This window comes from Alligator sinensis, unplaced genomic scaffold (genome assembly GCF_000455745.1).
Source record: "Alligator sinensis unplaced genomic scaffold, ASM45574v1 scaffold324_1, whole genome shotgun sequence".
NCBI lineage: Eukaryota > Metazoa > Chordata > Crocodylia > Alligatoridae > Alligator > Alligator sinensis.
In genome coordinates this window covers 1,089,625-1,110,666 of record NW_005842188.1, presented here as the reverse complement: position 1 = coordinate 1,110,666, position 21,042 = coordinate 1,089,625, and the positions used below count along the sequence as shown (strand labels likewise).

The window sequence follows — 21,042 nt, the reverse complement described above, 5'->3', positions numbered from 1 at the left end:
ATTGCACTAGTGTGAACCTTGAGTTTAACAGAATGAAGACTATAGTCCTCAAAATCACCGATCACCATGAGTTTCCAGAAATGTAGGTCAGTATAAAAATCTTATTAGAAACTTACTTTGCATAGGATCCTTCATGCCAATATATTAAAAATTAAACAACACAGGTGGTAAGATAACTCCTAGAAGAAATTGCTGAGACGCACAAGAAAGAAAAGAGGTTTCCCAAATAGAGATGTAGGCTCCAAGAAACTCCTCTAACACCAGGAGGTCTCCACACTAATCCATGATTCCTTGTAATACAGGTATCTTAGAGTCTGTTGCCAGAGACTTCTTCAACAGCGAAGTGACAATGGAAATTCTTAATCAAAGTGAAGACAGGGAGCGCACTGGGAAAAAGGAGCATGTGGTATTTCTTGTTCTGCAGAAGCTTAAAAGACCAGAGAGAAAGACAAGAGAAGAAACAAATCCAGAAAGTGGCAACTCACCTAACAGTAACAAGGTACAATAATAGATTAACAGAAAGGAGGGAGATTACTTATAATTTTCTGGGTCAGCCTGTTTTCTTTTAATGTGCAAGAAATATCTGAGAGAAAACAAACCATGTGTTCTTCCTCTCACTGTAGAGTTGGATTGGATTAATGATGGGGTTTGTTCAATTATCCTTTACCTTGCATCTTGCAAAGTCAATTAGATTAAAGGAAAATAAGGGCAAAACAGCTGTATTTGGTTCAGGTGTAAATGATTACATGAGGTGAAAGGCTCTGGGAAATTAGCTTGCAGAACTCTAGATAAGTTCTTGATTAAGCTGCATAACCACAAAGAAAATAATAACTAAAAATTGTTATATTTGAGAAAGAGCATGTGGTCAGGTCATTGGAAGAGTGCTATTATCCATATGCATAATGAAGCAAAGTGATGGTTCCATGTGCAACCTTAACTTTGTCATTTCCTGTCTTTACATACTTAAGTTTCAGCATTATTGCTGTCCTATTGTAATGTATTTAAATGGCCTATCCATCTGAATCATGTCATACTCACACACACAAACACTCTCTCATCTTAGACAGCTTTCCTCTCTGAGGCACAAGATGTAGTCTTTCAGCAAATGAAGAACTGCTCGGCTTTGTCATGCCACCTTAAAAGGAAATCCCCCTGGGACATTGTGCGAAGTGTTGTGAAATTTAGGAAAGGTGAGTGCGTGTCTTCCTAACCTCAGCTACAGTGATCATAATGAGATATGGGTCTCAGCTGTGTAGACAAACATCTTCCCAGGAGGCGAACAGCTTGCTGGAAATAAATACTGGAGGTAGTAAAACACTCCAGATGATGTTATTGATTTATGTACGGATTGCAGAGTTTGGATTGGGGGAAGGAGAGAGAGAGAGAGATTCCTGTTTAAATATGATCAGACCATTATTTTCCCTTTTAATAGATCTTCATTATCACTGATGTAGCTTGTTGCATTGGCTTATACACTCTGGAAAATTATTTATTTTGTAGGCCATTTTCCCACTTTATTTTATTTAGATTATTTTTAAAATTTTAGTGTGACAAAGGACTAGACACTCAGAAGGCTGATAACAGCATGTGGAGCCTTTGACCTGTAGGTGTGTTTGTACAGTCAGTGTAAAATGGTCCCAATCCTTTGACCAGTGAAATGGCCACACGACAAAAAAGAGAGCACAGAAGGCAGGTGGTGTCACCACTGAGGCCAGTGACTAAGCTGAATAGGAAGAATGAATGATCTTCCCTTTATAGCAGTGGTCTTTCCTGGGCCAAGCTGAGATCTTGTTAGGTATTGCTCTTGCCAATGCTACACAAATTCTGTGGATCAAGAAAGAACTTCATTTTTGATGGCTGTGAATCCGGCACCTTGTAGACTTCATAGTTTCATAGTAGGTAGGGTCAGAAGGGACCTGAGCAGATCATCAAGTCCGACCCTCTGCCATGGGCAGGAAAGAATGCTGGGGTCAAACGCCCCCGCCTAGGTGTCTATCTAGCCTCCTTTTAAAGACTCCCAGGTAGGAGCCAGCACGACTTCCCTTGGAAGTTGGTTCCAGATCCTAGCCACCCTGACTGTGAAGTAGTGCCTCCTGATGTCTAGCGTGAACCTACTCTCAATCAACTTATGGCTGTTATTCCTTGTTACTCTGGGAGATGCTCAGGGGAGCAGGGTCTCACCCATTCCCCTCTGGTCCCCCCTGGTAAGTTTATAAACAGCCACCAGATCCCCTCTCAGCCTTCTCTTGTGGAGGCTGAATAGGTTCAGGTCCCGTAGCCTCTCCTTGTAGGGCCTGCCCTGCTGCCCCCTGATCATGCGAGTGGCCCTCACCTGAACCCTCTCGATGTTGTCCACATCCCTCCTGAAGTGCAGCACCCAAAACTGGAACTGTCCAAATGCATAAACTTTAACAAAATTGTGAATGGATTTATTGTTCGTGGCAGTGAGGCATTAATACTGCTTTAACCAGGCACAGTCTGGGGAACTACTATACATGGTTTCCATTTACAGCTTAGCCAACATAATTTTCTGCCCCATAATACCTTCATCTTCCAGTGTAGGAACTCTCCAAAGCCAACACAGCTACTTTGTGTAGCAGTTTTTCAAATATGCACAGATGTTAACTAAGGATGAAACTACCAAGCTCATTCTACTTTGTAACCAGGGTCAGAAGAGGTGAAAGGCCAGCATGCCAATGAACTCCACACTTCATTCCTAGATGTGATACAGTTAGACACATTTGTGAGAATCTGTTTGGGTACATTTTGAGCTCTTTCACTGGCAATGAGAAAAATATGCAATTATTCATGCTCTCTGTCCTCCATGGGGTTGTAATAGCAAATGGAATCCCATCTAGTTACTGCTGTTATGGTCCCACCACGTGCACAGTGATAATGCTCCTCTGTGCTACCCAGTACTTTTGTGATGAAAATATGCCATCTCAAAAGTTACTGAGGTAGCCGTCAGCATTATACAATACTGCTTTGTATAGCAACAGTAGTGCTATTTACATTACAGTGGTCATAGACTTGTTCTGTCAGCATTTTCTGTTTTCATGAGTTTAATATATTGCCCATAAAACTCTACTGTGGCCAAAACTTTGGCATGTGTGTGTCAATTTGATAGCATTTTTTTAAATTGGGGAAATTAAAATTTATGTGGTCATTGTACACTTGTAAGTGACCATAAGGTTCTGCCTTGGTTCATGGACTGGCCTACTCTCAAACAGTCTCTGGTTTCCTATTTCCAGGCAGATCTTTTTTTGGTTCTTCCCTGCTGCACCTTTTTTTAGCCTCTTCTTATTAACTTTACATTTGCTGGTGATGAGGCTAAATTTCCGCACCTTGCTATGGAGACCAAAAATTAAGTTCAGTTTACTTCAAATAAATGTTCAAAACCGCCTCATTACATTGTGCTCCTCCCAGCATAAAAGCAGATTAGAGCTAGTTTAAAAGTTTGTGATGGAAGCATTTGATGAAATACAGCTTTTTGATAATGTTGCATTGAAATCTTCGGGGTTTTGCTGAAAATCTGAAAAAATATTTTTTTTTTTCGTAAAAAATGCAAATCATTCCATTAAACATGGAATGGAAAATCTGTGGTTTTCAAGGCTTTTCATCACAAAAATAAAATGCAGGGGTTTTTTGATTGACTTGAACTCTGAAAATGGGGTATTGTGAGTCACGTTGAAATTCAATGGGAGTGATGCCCTGTCTCACTTGTGCCTTCCAAAGTCTTCCCTTTAATCCTTACTGCAGTGATTTTCAACCAGGATGCCACAGCACCCTGGGGTACCTTGAAATCCCTGTTAGATGTACAAACATGTTTTACAAGATAAACCCAGATATTTCAAATAAACCCAGATATTTCAAATAAAAAATTCAAAGTATTAAAAACATTGCAACCTGTTGTGGTCTTTTTGACTCCTTTGCAATAAAAAAATGGCTCTATTTTTGTGTAGTCAAAAAAGGAGTTGGCATTTTCCAAGGGGTGCCTTAAATCTGACAAGGGGTACCTTGAGTCAAAAAAGGTTGAGAACCACTGCCTCCTTGCATTTTTTTTTCCAGAAAACCTGTTATCAACTTTTGAACCCATTTATCCAGAGAGGCTTTGGGTAGAAGAGAGGACGTTCTGCAATGCTTTTCCTTTCCACATTGTATTTGATGAAGCAGTAAGAAAGCCTTCTCGGTTTATACCTTGTAGCTAAAGATGCTATGGCAAAGAGTAGACATTGAAGACTGGATCTTTAGCTGGTGTATATTCCATTGGCTCTGCTGAATAGGATGGAGTTCAAGCCATTTACAAGAGCTGGGGACCTGTGTTTTTTCTCACTATGTTGGAAACTGTAGGGCGTCACCTTTTTGTCTTAATATTTACACCAGTATGACTAAAAGTAGAAATGAAAAACATCTTGCTCCACACAGTCAGGCCTAGTCCACACCACAAAGCTTTGCAGGCAGAACTTTGAGTATATCTATGCTGAGTTTCCGTGCAATGGTAGAACCTTCCCTACTGTCGGCAGAGTTGTTTTTCCTTTGCCAAAGCTTGCTGCTGCCTGGGAATTGGCTGAAGACACACCTAGATGTACATACATGCACAGAGATGTACATGCCTCCTTCTGGCTGCTTTGTTACCTTCATCAGCTGGTGTCTTCCTAGGGCTCACTTCAGGCTCTGGCAGCACACCTGCCAGACAGAGCTGCCAGAAGTGCATGGATGTGCGCATGCCCTAGTGACGTACTAATGGTGGTTTGCCGGCTACCAGAACTTCTCCCACTAGAACCAAGTGAGTACAGACAAGGCTTCAATGTTCCCAGTGGGCAGTGGTTTTCCAGTACTTTAGGGGCACCCTGCACTGTTTTCTACTACCTCACTACTCCCTCCCCATTAGCTGTGAATGTAGAACTGCTTTACTTAAACTGAGCTGAATTGTACTTATATTGCATCATTTTACTCCAATACAATTAGGACTGAGGTTCACAAGTATACTTTAGAGCAGAACTGCATTCATTTGTCTGTCCCACTAACATTGCCCCATACTGGCAACTGTGGAGATGACAGGACAACATCTCTTTCAGTGTCTTAGGTCTCGATCCCATCCTTGAACCCATTGCAAATTGCTTTCTTTTGAGTGGGGTCTGTTCCCCTTTGCCAGAGGCATGCACTTGCTGGATGCTCAGACTGAACTTCTGATGCCTCGGCCAGTCTTCCTTAAGATATCAACAGTGGTAGGAGCCTCTTTCAAAATAGGGAAAGTGAATAAGACTAGACACATGTTTAGGCAATCCAAAATTGTAAATGACCAACTCTTTGTCTCACACACAGTAGCATTATTTTCTCTTGCATTTGAAAGATGTTTCTCTAACCCTTGTTTATAACTTTCCTCCTTGTCTTTAGCTACGGATCAAGCAGGCAGGTACAAACATTCAAAAGTATGTACCAGGCCTACAGATATCAGGGACCCAATTAAACAAGCACTTCACCATAGTCCATCCACAAATTACTTTCACCATTGTCAGCATCAGGAAGTTTATCAACAGTCAGTTTGTCCTCAAGGCGTGCAGAGAAATGTTGCCTGAACTATGGAGAAACCAACCCAGCCTGAAACTCAGAGGTACCAACTAACAGGTGCTTTTTACTGCTGTCTGTGTGTAGTGAGGAACAAGTGACAAACTTGAAGGAGGCTGAATTTCCTTAAATATTTCTTTTGCATTGAAGAAACTGGATTATTATTTCCACTAATTGTTAGACCAAGGCTTATCAAATCTGTTATGGTATAGACCAACCCTTATGGCAAGTTTGTCTTGTAGACCACATGCTGCTCAGTTAAAATGCTAGTTGTCATTGTGTGAGACTTTCAAATGCATTCAGCATTTCCCTAACACATAGAGTTTTACCATTGACTTCAATGGAAGTTAAGCTAACACTGGGAACTACTGATAACCCTTCCTCTAATGCTTATTTGTTATTAGACTGGGTCCTGCTGTTTGTTTAAGTGGCATCCAGGTTATTATTCCCATGAAGTGTCTGGATGACTAGAAAAATCCCAGCAGGAGGAATTTGCTTCACTGGAACAGTCAGCTTTCCATGGACAGCAGCAATTGCTGTGCTGGCCATCTGTGTTTCACACTCCATGTCTTGTGAGTTTTTCAGCTGGAGGTCACATTCACTATGTTTTTAGACACACCCATTTCTTGTATCATGTTCAAATATTGTTTTTTTCACAGATACGCAGTGGTCTGTGCCTGCTGTGTATGCCAGACCATCTTTAGTCTTAAAAAATGCCAAATGCTTCTGGATTCATCCCAAAGTGTATGGGGTACAGTAGTATTTATTGCATCTGAAGAAAATAAGCATATTTATGTTGGTTTTATCTCAGACTAATATATAGGTTTGAAAGACTTTCTTATCAGGGAACCTGGACGGCAGCATATTTGTAAGAGTGAATGTATTGGTGTTGCCACTTTTATGTATTTTTATCTGAAGGACAAATGATCTGGATGGAGTCCTTGCAGTGCATGATGTACCTGTGTTCACCCAAGCTCCGCAGTTTAGAAGAGCTGGAGGAACGAAAGATGCACCTTTCTGACATTGCACAGCATGACACAACTAGGGACCTTATTCTCCTGAACCAGCAGCGTCTGGCAGAGATAGAGCTGTCCAACCAGTTGGAGAGAAAGAAGGAAGAGCTCAGGATCCTTTCAAAAAACTTAGAGGCTGAAAAGAAGAAAACAGAAACCTTGCTATATGCCATGCTGCCGAAACACGTGGCCAATCAGCTCAAGGAGGGTAAAAAGGTGGAGTCAGGTACTGGCCTTTCATTACGATTCATACTCTTGCAGTTCTCCCAGTGTGGCTGGCCATAAAAACTTTTCAGTTTCCTTTATAAGTGATGATTATCAGAGTATTCCTTTTCCTCAATACTGGGAAAGAACACATAGATATTCTGCAAATATCACTAAAATATTAGCCAGTCACAAAGATAACATAACATCATGAAGTTCTTTAAAGGCAAATCCTATTATGAATCACTACTGGGGCTGACTTACTGTGGCAGGGCCCCTTTGGGTGCCTGCCAATTTAAGGGAGGAGGCAGGCAGCTATGAGGTGCCTGATGAGGGCAATTATTCTGAACAAGGCATATTAAGGCTGCAGTTCCCTGCAGCCGGGGGAGGCAGAAACATTGCCTAGCTGAGCTGCAGAAGGAACAGCCTTGGCAGGAGCTTATGGGGATGGTTTGGAGGCTCCTGGTCCTGGGCACAACCTAAAACTATCCTGCTGGGGAAGGATGGCCTGGTGGGGCTCCTGGTGGCGTGGGAGTCCCCAGGAAATGCCAGGCCAGTGACCTCCCCGGTGAAAGGTGAGGAGGGGTGCCTTAACCCCAGCCCCCACCTTTGGGCGGGCTTTGGAGGCAGCTGGGGAAGTAGTGGGGGTCGGGTATGCCCATGTGTAGGCGCCTGAGTCCAGCAGGGATACGAGGTCCTGGAGACCCCAGAGGAGGTAGTATGGAGAGCATTGGGAGGCCCCGCACAGAGTAGGGCTGAAGCACGAGTAGGTCTGAAGGACAGCCCAAGGGGTGCACTGAATAGGGCTGAATGGGAATAAACTTGAAGGACAGTGCAAAGGCCAGCCCCATGAGAAATTGTGCCTGGTGAGAGGCTTGGAGTAAAATTAGCTCAGGGTTTGGCATAAAGCCAACCCACATAGAGTAGGGGAACTCACAGGAACCAAAGGGGCTGCGTGGCAAGGCCAGTATGAGCATAGTGAAGCGTGATGGCCCAAGAGGGGTCGCTCAAGGAGCAGCAGGGCAGTGGAGTGTGGTCCAGCAATGGGCAGTATGCCAGAGGCCCCGGTGAGAGAGGGGCGGAGTGGAAGAGGCCTCCTGTGAGAGGGGAGGTGGTATGAATGTGCCCAACTTTGGACTCAGTTTGCTCTGGTGTCAGACTGGGAGCAATATTAATCTGGATGCCATCTGTGAGGCATGGGCTGTGGTGTAAGGGAGGTCAGAGCCACAGATAGCGCCCCCTGGCATCAGGGCAGTAATGGGCAGTCTCCCGCACATACCATCTGTATATGGTAACAACAAAGTCATGGCAGGTGGGATTGGGTGGATTGCCCCGTAGACACAGGTGGGCAGGCCAATGTGAGACCCGGCCCTGAGCGTTGCCACTTGTCACGCTTTCCATGAAGGCAAGGGCCAGGTACAGACATTAGTTTTACTGGTATAAGTGATTGGAAACTGGTCTATACTGTAACAAAACAGAAATTTGGTGCACATACTTTGGCTTAAAAATGGTGGAACCTGGTCTTAGATTTCCTCTGCCCCCCCAAAGAGTGAATGTGTGATCCATTTGCTACTGATCTAAACTACGCCACTTACAGAAAACTCTGCAGCTTGGATCAATTCCACCTCAGGCTTTTTGAATGTCTGTGCCTATCCAAAATTAGTACTTGTAGATTGTTTTTAATCTGAAGACTACTAAAACAAGGAAGGTTGATTTAATAGAATTCCATTTAGCACAGCACTTCAAAGATGCTTCAGTTCTGAACTCCTGGTCAAACATTCACAGTTGTGAGCTCAAAATACATTTCCTCACTTCCCCCCTCAGACAGACATTGAATACGGCTCCTAACCCAGCAGTGTGATCAGGGGGTGCAAGTGGGACACTAGCCCCAGCTGCTGACTTTGAGTGGGTGCCAGAATACCCCCCTGGGAGTCTTTGCAATGGCAAGTGCAGCCTTGTGCTACCAGGCCATATAGGAGCTAGATAGGCCTACCAATGTATCTGGAGGGCAGGGTGCAAGTGGGACAAATAGAATGGCAGCCCCTCAGGGGAGTCTCTGCCACAGCAGACACAGCCCTTTTTCCAGTAGCAAATCTGGGGATAGATGGAGTGAACAGGACACTAGGGGCAGTTCCTAAGGAGCCCATGTTAAGAGACTGCTGCAGCCGAAGCTGACACTGCTACAGCAGCAGCAGGGATAGCAGTAGTAGCTGCCTTCAGTGTGTGGAGAGCTGGGGGGAAAATAAGACTTCATTCCTCCTTCCCTCGCCTCCAATTCAGTCTCCAGTGGTTGCCATATCCCCCACCCACCCTCCTTGTGCAGTGAAGGAGCTCACTCCATCCCTGTCCTAACATGGAGCTTCTGACTCCTCAGCTCACAGGCACATGTTAAATGTGAGCATCTGAGCTTCAGACTGTGACTGTGAAAAACTGTGGGCATGAAATTCAAGTTACTCTTAAAAAAATATGTGCCTTCAATTCTGTTCTGAAAAAGGAATACTTGGGGAGGGGGCAGGGAGTTGTAAAAGACCCTCCAGCTCCAGTTGTGCAGCCTTAACATGAGGTTTGTTCTGAGGTGTTCGCCTTTCATTACCAATTCCTGGGAAAGGAGTAAACCCTTTTTTGTCAAATCCCATCTAAAGAGTTACATAGAATTTGTAAACAGACCAAATTAAAAAGAGAAAAAAAATTGTTAAAATTCTCCCAATTTTGACCACGTGCCTTTAAATATTAAAAGTTACACTGGGATTTCAGAGGCATCTACAGAATGTAAGGGATTACACCCCCATAGAAAAAGCAATATAACTTGGTACTTAACTCTCTCAGGTTTCTTTGAGAAAGCCAGCTTCTGTAGTCTAAAGCCCTTATTCAAAGCCCATTGAAGTATAAGAAAAACTGCTGGGTGACTGAGATCCTAAATTAGTCAATAGGATTTAGTTCGGTAAATGATAAAAATCTGTTGTCAACTTTTATTATTGACTTAGCCAAGTAATAGTGGATGCTCCAATAAACAAAAATGCATCTAATATTTGATTTCTCCCTTAGGGGAATTTAATTCATGCACAATACTCTTCAGTGATGTAGTGACTTTTACAAATATCTGTGCTGCCTGTGAGCCCATTCAAATAGTGAACATGCTGAATTCAATGTATTCAAAGTTTGATCGATTAACCAATGTTCATGAGGTTTATAAGGTAAGCATTCTTACTATTTCTCTTCTGGAAGAGTAGTGATATTTACTGTCATTTTGGTTCTCATACTTGCATTTAGTCCTTTATTCACATTTTTGTCTTATTAAAAAAAAAAAATTCTTGGTAGCTACAACAAAGTGAACCCCTATGAATATTCAAGATAATGGATATTTATCCAGTGAAAGAGAATGGGGTGCAATCATCATCCCATATAACATTCAACATCTTAGGATAAGGATTTTGCAGCTTCCCTATATTCCAGCCACACCATAAGGATTCACGAAGTAAGAGTTTGCTCTTGAAGAACTTGGAAAATAAATAAAACAAGCCACAAGAGCTGTGTCTAGATGAGTGCAGACATGTGGTATGTGGCGCCACAGACCTGTCTGCAGCGCCATATACCACATATGCAGGCATTCCCCGTGCTACCTTGCGGGAGGGGGGAGGAGGGAAGGTTGACCCCAGGAGATCCTGAGGTGAAAAAACCTGCACCTTAAAAAAGCAGGGCAGTGTTTGTGACGGCAGCACATGCCACCCAAAGTGGAGCCTGGCCTGCTGGAGTCATGCTCCAGCTGCTGGCCAGGCTCTCAGCTGCAGGAGCACCATGGCTGCACCTCCCTGAGGTGCCCAGAACCACAGGTAAGGCTGCTGGGACTAGCAAAGTTGCTGGCCCCAGCCTCCCCTACCCTACCCAGGGTAACCTGCTGAGTGCTAGAGGGCATGTGGCATGGGCGTACCCAGGGAGAAAGCAGCAGCAGCACAAGGTGTGCCACTGCTTCTTGTCACCAGGGAAACAAAGGTATGCGCTTGTGTGGACATGGCCAAGGAGTTCACTCAGTCATGTCTTAGATCCGTGCTTAGGTCTGTCATATGTTCCATACTTCAATGGAAGATAGAAGCACTTAGCCCCTCATGATATTGGACTTTTGGGTTATGTTCTATGGTCCATTGAAATCAATGGGGGTTTTCCCATAGATTTCAGTGGTTTTCTGATCAATCCCCTAATGATTACAGCATTTTCCCATGTTTATCAGGTTGAAACAATAGGCGATGCGTACATGGTGGTTGGAGGAGTCCCCATACCTGTTGCCAGTCATGCAGAAAGAGTGGCCAATTTTGCCCTAGGCATGCAAATTGCTGCCAGAGAAGTGATGAACCCAATCACTGGAGATCCTATTCAGGTAGGGAACAGTTAAAATCACTGTTTGATACAAAATACTACACTTGGGCCTTGATTCAACAAAGCACATGACCATACACTTAGCTTTAAGGAAGAATTCAAGTCTTATCGAAAACAATGAAATTGAAGCATATGCTTAAGGGAAAGTATGCATTTAAGTGCTTTTCTGAATCTGGCCATCAGAATTAAATCTTGCAAGTGCCAAAACTCTCATCTAGAATTCAGCAGAGTATTTAGGCATCCATTTAACTTCAACTGTGCAAGCAGGCCCACTGACAACTTATAGGAGTGAGTACTTAGGGATCTACTCGATTGCTGGCATCTGTGTCCATGGATAATTAGCAAGTTACTTAATGACTCCTGCATAAGTTAAAAAAAATGACTCCATGATTTATTCCAACACTGGTTCTCTTCTGTCTGAGCTGCTTAACAAGGACCAGGGCTGGGACTTGTTTCTGGGTGTTGAGCAAGAGGAAGTAATTTAACAAATCACTGCTGCATTAGTATTAAAATTCATTATTAACTACTAGCTAAAAGGATGACTGATTTCAAGGTATTAGAAAACGCACACGAGGCAATAGCACACCATAAAGAATAATTCAGAACTTCTTCTAGCACCACAGTTTGCTGTTGGTATTTTTTCTGGAATTAATTTACCCTAAGACAGTGGGTGACACTTTTATCCTATGCCAATTGGTAGCTGGACAAGGCATGATGTATTTCATGACTAGGTATATGCTGTGGTAAGTGTATGGTGGACTGCTAAGGAGGGTCCAGGAGCATGAGTTTCAGCCTAACTTCAGACTGGTGCCAAAGACTGTCCCTGGAGGACAAAGATAACCAAGCCATAAATGGTCATTCAGGCTGAAAAGTCCAAGGCTGCTGGATGTGATGCTGGCCACATCAAATCTCTTGTGTGTCACTGGAGACTGAAACCATTGTGCCTTTACCATGCTAGTCCAGTGGGATACTAGGCTCAGGTGGACCTTTGATCCTATGACCTTGTTTGATATACTGAAGTTAAGTTTGTTCTGAGATGTTGATGCAACTTCTGTTAGTCAGTAGGCTACTGCCCTTGGCTGAAATTCGGCCCTTTGCACAGAGTGACTATCTTCCTGACTTGGTTACATCTGTTCTCTGATGCAAGAGTATCTTGTTCTTTACAAACCAGAAACTCTCTAAGAAACAAGTGCCTTTTCCTGTAGTCACTGGTTAAACACCTATTACAGTAATATGTTATCAGTATGTTTCCATTGATGGGGGTTGTGCCACTCACATGAAATCAGAGAGATTTGTGCCCACTTCATGCCCGGCTGGGATTTATCTCATTACCTATCTATCAATGTTGTTAGCAGGGCCAGAGATAGAAATGCAATATACAGAAAACAGCAGAACATTCAGCCACTCCTCCTTCCATTTCACCATTTGGGTGAATTGTAATATCAGCTCCATTTTCTGGAAACCTGTAAGATAATCTCTTGCTATGACCTTGAATAACAGTTTCCAAAATGGTTATCTCTGATGATCAGTTCTAGTGCACAAACTGTTGTTGCTTAGATGCTACTCAGTACCCTTCAATGGATTGGTGGATAGGGAAGGGCAGCTGACTGTTATTGATGGTCAGAATAAGGAGCCAATACAGTTTTCCAAACTTCCTGTTGTATTTATACCAACAGATCAGAGTCGGGATCCACACAGGACCTGTATTAGCTGGCGTAGTTGGTGAAAAGATGCCCAGGTACTGCTTGTTTGGAGATACTGTCAACACAGCTTCTCGCATGGAAAGTCATGGACTTCCTAATAAAATCCACCTCAGTCCAACAGCATTCAGGTAGAGTAAAAATATTAAATAAGGAGAGTCTGTTCTGCTTGTGCCAGGGCTGTCCAACTGGCAGTTCATGGACCTTGGCAGCCATCTCTCCAGTTGCCATGTCAGGGGGTTGTGTGCCACTGCCAGCAGGCAGGGAGGCTGTGAGTTACCAGCACCACTGTACCCTATGCAATGGAGAGGCCATGGGGCCATGCCTTCAGTGCACAGTCTAAGGAGTGCATGCCTCAGAGATTGCACCCAGGTGCCACAGGCAGCCCCTGACCTCTCCAAAATTGAACAGCCCTGGCTTATGCCATCAGGACACAAATAGTTAACTACTTTGGCTGAGACCCAAGATAGACACAGAGTCCTAATCTGAAGCTTACACTTAGGCTGGCAATTTTTTGAGATAGAAAAGCATGCATGATACAGTTTCATTTTTACATTTGTTAATAATTTGAAAACACTTCAGGGGATATGCTTTCTTACAGTGTGCTGCAAAATGCATACAGGCACTCATTGCTCCAGGAGGATCCAGAAAAAAATGCCTGTTTGCAAGCACATAAGACTTTATTGTTTCAGACAGTCAGAGCTTTGCAAGGAGATGTGCACCCCCAACTAAGGGTGCATTGTCAGACGAAAGCAACAAGCAGTGCTGAGTGAAAGGACTGTTATGCAGATCTAGGAGAAACTGTAGTTGTTACACTATCTTGCAGAGACGTATGGTGTGCAAACTCTATTATTATGTACAGGAACTTGCATAAAGAACGGTCTACAGCAGAGAAATATCAGACTTCTTACTGCCCTTGCAAGGGTTTGGGACCTAGCCTTGTTACTGTCCTGTCATACCAGGAAGTTCCTGCTGCCCCCCCGACTGTCCTGTGGGATTCCACACTTCCTGGATGCTCTGCGTTCCAGGAGAGCTCACTTTGTGCCACATCAGCTGCTCATTTCTGTATTTGGCCTTCTTTTCTGGTCAAATGTCTGCCCCCTTTCTGATGGGCATGGCCTTGTCTGTGATGCTGTTTAAAAAAATTGACTGCAATACACTTGGTCCATATGTACACTCTTACTCCACAGTAAGGGCACATCCATACGTTTGGAGTGGTTAGGGGGATGTTAGATCATGTTAAAAATGGCCATCTGATCTAACTTAGTTCGCCTAGGTGCAGACCTTACACTTAGATCCCTAGTTAGTTCGGTCTAAGCGCGGACTGTACAGAAGTTCCAGGATTGGTCTAAAAATGACGGACCTGATCTAAGATAACCTACCTCTGAGGTAGTCTAACTTACTTCAGGTTGGGCATTTTTAGACTGATCTAACCATCCCTACCTTCTATATAGTTCCCAAATAATATTTTCCTACTGGCCCCCTCTCCCAGCCCCCTGGCCCAGCCAGTCCCAGCTCCACACCCCGAGCCCACCAAAACCCCCATCCCACAAACTGCTCCCAGTGCCAGTTTTATCAGTGTTCACCAATGCTGGGAGCTGAGTGAGTAAGTCTTGGGGTGGGGGGAGGGCAAGGATGTATGGAGCGGGGGTGGGGGGGGTCATTGGGTCAGGGGCTAAAAATAGCCCCTGGTCCTGGAGGGTAATGGAGAGAGCTGCCCATCCCCCTCTCCTCCTGTGGGCCCTGCAAGTCTGCTGGATCCCACCACACTCTCCTGGACCTCAGTAACCCCCTTGTGGACTCTGCCTGTCCCCCAATTCCCCCACAGATGCTGCTTGCCCCTGCAATCTCCCCACTCCCTCCTGTGGCTGCTGCCTCAATCCTCCCTGCAGACCCTGCCTCATAAGCAGTGAGGGAGAACATTATTTGGGGGCGGGGCGTGGGGGGGCTGAGCCCCGCCTGACCTCCACCTCTCCCTCCTGCAGGGCCACTGTGGGGCTGGTGCGCCCTGGTGCAGTATGTGGTGGTAGAGGAGTGGCTGCATGCCGAGCAGTGCCACATGCTGTGGGATGACAGTGTCATGGTGCTGCTGCTGTCACCAGCCACTGTGAAAAGTTTGGGGGGGGCTGAACCCCATTAGTCCTGGCCTTCCACCACCTATGCCCTGTCTTCTCCCCGATCCCTCCATAGACCCCCTGATACCCTCCAGAGCCCGCTTGCCCCCAATCACCCATTTTGCAAGTTCCAGAGGATTTCTGTGGGAATAACTTGGATGGCCTGTTTTGAAGACTTTGCCGTACTTTCCATAGTTACACAACTCTGAAAAAGACACTGTGCATGCCCTTGTTTCCCTTATTTCTGGATATTCCAGTTCTGATTATATACCTTGTATTCAGCTTCCCAGACAGGGGCATACTTCACAATGATTTATGATTTGCTCATTTGTACCGGTCACCATTTTTCAGAATATTTCACAGCTAAAGTATTTTTCTAGGGGCATTCAAAACAATGATGCTTCAAGCTAAAATTTCTGAGGCCTACCATAATTTAGCACTTGACATGTGGTTTAACCATGTGTTTCAGCAGTAAATAACTTACAAGAGCTGTCTCTCACTATGGCAATTTTTTTCCCAAAATAATAGAGTCCTACCCTGCATTTCTTGTTCAGGCATAATTCCTGAACTAAGCTTTGCCTGGGTTAGAACTTGACAGTGGCTTGACAGTCACTCTAAGTGTGAGGTAATGGATCATAATCATAATTCAGTCTTCTTCAAAAAATGGTCAGCATTTAAGTATCTTGAGTATCAGTTTATGCTGGACAGTTACCCAAAAGCCATGAAGTGCATTAGCACTGCAGTCAGAGACAGGCAACTTTTGAGATGACAATATTTACTTGCTGTTATGTAACACAGGAAAAAATGTTATGAAAATGAGGAGCATCCACAGCAAAATGGTTCAGTAGGAGAGTTGAGGACTACAGGGCCTGTTTAACGCTGAACTGTGCTCTACCAGCACAAATTCACCTGCTGCAATAAGACAGTCAGGATTCTTCTAATTAAATATGGTTCCATTGGAAACTCTAGGATGAAACGTTCTAAAGTTAAAGAACTCAAAATATTTTTCCCTACCAATAGTTACCATCACGGCCAGGGATAGTCTTCAGGGTAACTTTATGCAAAGAACACTATCTTAATGGCACTGACCTGACCCAAAGCTCCTCTGTTGAATTACAGATAAATTCTTTTGCACTGTTTGTGTTACAGAGCTAACAGAGCTCAAAGAGAGACAGCTGGGTTCCTTTCTGACAACATCACCATTAAGTACCACAATTTTTACCACTGGTGTTGATACATGAACCAGAAAGGCACAGCTTGCAGGCCCGGGCTAGGTACAGATATTCAAAAAGCCAGAGGTAGAATCAATCTTAGTTATGTAGTTTTCTCTAAGTGGCATAGTTTAGATCAGAGTTTGGAATTTAAGCATCTCTGAAGGGTTTTGCTGGGTGGAACTTTATGGAATCAACCTTCCTTGTTTTAGCAGTTTTCAGATGAAAAAAACCCACAAGTGCACATTCTAACTAGGTACGGACATTTGAAAAACCCGAGGTGGACTTGATCTAAGGTGGTTTTCTGTAAGTGGCGTAGTTTAGATCCACAGCGAACAGAACATACATTCGCCCTTTGGTGAGAGGGGCAAATCTTAAACTTGGTTCCTCCATTTTTAAACTAGACCATGTGTGCTGAACTTCTGTTCTGTTATGCGTATAGACTGGTTTCTGATCACTTATACTGATAAAATGTAATGTCCGTACCTGGCCTCAGTGTTCAAGAGTAATATGGCACTTCACATGCATTTTACAGGGTTACTTTCCTGCCTTTAACTGTATCTTACATTAGGCTAAGCTTTGTTGCATCATGGCCAGACACAACAGAAGATGAATTTGTTCAGCCCCAATCTTGTGCTATACCATGCCTGAAATCAGAGGGGCTCCAGATAGCCCCTGTTTTCCTTGAGCCATGACCCCACTTCCAAGGTTGTAACCCAGTTTCCATTCCAAGCCTATCTATAGTCATTGAATTTTTGCTGCTCTAAGTTTCTGCGTGCTCTTCCAAAAGAGCCATGGTAAAGGACAAAGCCTAAAAGAGAGGCTGTTGATGACATCAGTGAAACTAGTCATGTGTACAAAGCTATGTGCATAAGCACGGACTTGTTTGTTCTGATGTTTGTCATGTGCCGTCCATTGCACAGAGCTCTGCAGAACTGTGGGTTCGAAATAGCTGAAAGGGGAGAAATTGAGGTAAAAGGCAAAGGAAAAATGAACACCTATTTTCTAAGAAGGAACCTGCATGCAACTGAGGATGAAATCATGGGTAGAGCAGAAGAGCAGCACTTCCAGCACATAGATCTGAATGGTAAGTAAAGAGAGACTTCTTGGTTTAAGCATGGGATACAAAATGGAATTTATCTTAATTGATCTAAATCTAGCATATATTTTACAGTAACTCCCACTCTTTCTCTTGTGCTTTCTCTTATATTAAATATGCATCTGATACTTGACTTGGATTTAAAATCTATACACTCAAATGAAAGTATAACACAGTAGCTCAAGCAGTTACTTTCACCCCACTGGGCCTGAATTTCAAAGGTGCTAGCCCCTATAGTTCCATTGATTTCAGTGATATTTATGAGTTATTTAGTATATATGATAATCAGGCCTAGCTCTGAAAGAAATTGCATGTTCTAGGGATTAATTTTAACTCAACAATATATATGGTGATAAAAACAATGAGTTTGAATTAAATGTGATGGATGTTTGAATTTTTGTGCTTTGACAACTGTGCTATAGCCAGCTCAGTCGAGCTGAAACAAATAATCCAGCTTTTCTTCAGGAAGTCTGACAGGAATAAGGGATGAAAGTATTGGAAGGATAGTTTTGAAACCAGAAGAGGAATGGGAAATGGAGGAAAGACAGAGTGGGGGACAGGGAATGCAGAGTGGGCAGCTATAACAGGGGGAAGGGAAATCAAACAGTTGATCAGCAAGGGCCCATTAATGTTCAGAAACATGTTTGACTTAGTGATTTCAAGTTGCTGTCTTCCCTTCCCTGTTATCACCAAAATGGCACAAAGACTCTTGACAAGAGTGCCTCCTACTGAACAAACCCTCCAGTTAGAGACATGGGGAATGGGAGTAGTTTTCACTTTCTCGCACTGCTGTTTGTTTGAACAGAAGAGCAGTTCTCGGAGGGGCCATGCACTGTTCCTCGTCTGCAGTCCAGTGCCCTGGCTTTTGGGAGTGGGAGCCAACACAATCCATGATTAACACAGGTCAGGCGCTCAGTGGAGTGGAGCTAGCTGAAAAATGAACTCTTTTTAAAAAATTTTTCTTTGAAATGCTTATCAACTGAATGTTTGTTTCTATGCTGTGGGTAATATAGAAAAACAAAATGCAATGAACATACCAGGACAACAGGCACCTACTTTAGTCCAGATGCAAAACTCCTTTCACTTTCATTTGCTTCGTATATCATGTGATGCAGCATTAGGTCACTGCCTTATTTAAACAGGGAAATGTCACCAAACTGGGATTGCTAGGGACCAAAAGCGAATCAATGCAATTCCCACTTCACGTTGTAGTGGGTAAAGAGACTATGGCTTCTGGCCAGGTCTAAGAGTTTTGAATTTCAGGGATGTGAAAACAGCCATAGATTTCTAAATTCCTCCACGGCATGTGAGATGATCATTAACCTTTAGGCAGCATGTGGCAAACAAAAGATTGCATATACTATATGTCATCAAGGTCAAAGGTCTGGAAATGGAGAGCAGTTAAGCTAATTACCCACTTGTCCACCTAATTTGCATGTGCCATTGTGGTAATTGCATACACAAATACTGCTGGACAATTTGCATAAGGTATTGGGGAGGTATTTTAATGGTTTTTTGAGAGGGAGAAACTTTAAAACTGTGGCCTGTAAAGACTTCCCCTCTCCTCTTCACACTTTTCAGACCCCACTCTCAGTTCTCTTCCCTATAATCATCTCTTTCTGAAGGCATACATTATTGCTTGCACTTTCTCCCTCCTCCCACTTCTTGAAGATGCACTTGCTCTGGGAAACGAAGGCAGCAGGAGCGATGCTGTTATGAAGTACGCTGACAGCGAGCAGCTGCAAACCGCAAGCAGCAATGCAGATGGCGAGTACATCAAGGGTTTGTTTTAAAATATTCCTCATGCTTTATTTTACACAAGGGGCATGGGGCTGAGGATGATCCAAATTAGCTCAGCAAATTTCAGGTCATAGCTCGTGTGGTCACCATGGTGATAAGTGCCTCAGGGCCAGATATTTTGAAGGTATTTATATGCCTAACTTCAATTGATTTTACTGGGAATTAGGCACCTAAGTACTTTTAAAAATATTGCCCTTAGGGTTTGGTATGCCTCAGGATTGCAAATCACTGAGGCAACTTACCCACCCCCTACACACACACACAATTAAACTAGAGTTAATTGTGGCTTATAGCGGCTTTGCTCATCTGTTTTAGGTGTTTGCTCCCATTCCATGGCTGGCCATTGATGGGTGAAACTAGCACAAATCCTCACTGTAGACAATACCTAGTGTGAACACATCCTTGATCAATCTACACAGGGAAAACAGCTAAGGTTTTACAGCAGGGTTTGTGTAGGTTTTAAACACAATTGTAGCTTAAGGGGGGTTGTCACTTGATTTGAGCAATACTGAATGCTGTTAAACCAAGACTTTAAAACTTGCTCTTTAACACAGTTTTATAACCACTTTTGACCTCATTCACTTTTAGTGACACTTGTTTAGCCACAACTGAGTTTAAGCCTTGTTGTTACTACAGCATAGTTGGTTAAGGTACTGCTTGCCTTTTACAGATGGACCGTTAGACTGTTTAATCAGCATTTTGGCTACTGGTGATGCCATACAGTCTATCTTCCAGTCCTTAGCCTCAGAGCTACTGCTGTTGAAGCCTCCTCACTTTAAAAAGCCAGAGTCCACTTCATCCCTAATAGATCTTTAGGGATTTCTTCATTTCTGCTTCATTTCAGCCCTCCTTTTCTGTTTCTGGGACTTGCAGTCCACAAGGGACTTTACTACTCTTGCCATCTATGTTCCGAGAGGTGTTTAGCTCCTCAGTGATGGGCGGCAGTAACACCCTAACATGGGTATTAAAAACAGCAGCCCCCATGCATCTAGAACAGGGCTCAGCAACTTGTTTGGAGCCGTGGTCTGAGATAATGCAGCTTGGTCCAAGGAAGGCTGGCACTTCTGACCCGGCCACCACTGCCACCATTTCTCCCTGACACCAAATTGCAGCTGACATGTGAGCGACCCAGCTGCCACCAAGTCCCCGCCACTGCTGCAATGCCACAGATATCCAGGCTCTGCAGGCAGGATGGAACTGCTTGGAGGGCTGCCTCTGGCCTGTGGGCTGTTGGATGTCTAGAACGTAACTTCACTTCCCAGCCTGTCAGTATTGCCTCTGATCTGCTGGAAAGGTGGTACAGAGAGTGACAAGGAACATATATGTTCCCTCCACTTTTATCCTTGTACTCTCCTCGTCACCTCATGTTTGTTCCTTTGCCTCAGCTAGATTCCACGTTTTCCTTCTCCCTGCCACTTAGTGAGCTGGGTCCTAGCTCGCGTTTGCTTGGAGGGTTTAGTTTGTGGTGCTGCTTTTGTAACATGGGAGTACAGAACCTGATACATGCCAGATGACAACAGAAAGCAGAAACAGTCACAGCTCTGTCAGATAAACCTGCCCTGAACACAATCAGCCTTGCCCATGAGAATAGCTGTTCTCACTGGACAGTGCAAGAGCCTAAGAAAGGGCACCATCAATTTTGCCAGCACTTTCCCATGGGATGGCTAATAAGCTAGAGCTGTTCACAGGACTGAGGACTGCTTGGAGATTTTACTGGCTTTTTTCACACTTCCTTTTTGTTCTCACTTGTTATCTGTCAGAGGCTGAAAGCAACGTGCTTAATGCAGAGCATTCAAAGCGGGAAGATGAGCAGCTGCTTGCTGATCAGACAAGGACACCGCCCTTCAGCGATGGCACTGTACAGTCTAAGTTTTGTGTATTGTCATGATAAAAGGCAAATAAGGAACAATGGAATTCAGCACTTTGTTATAAACCATTTCAATGAAAAAGATGAGGTTTCAT

General features: G+C 43.8%; 1 pseudogene; it reads left to right on the top strand.

The window, feature by feature from the left end:
• The window catches only part of LOC102385932, a 36,112-nt pseudogene extending 15,070 nt beyond the window's left edge, over positions 1-21,042 (top strand).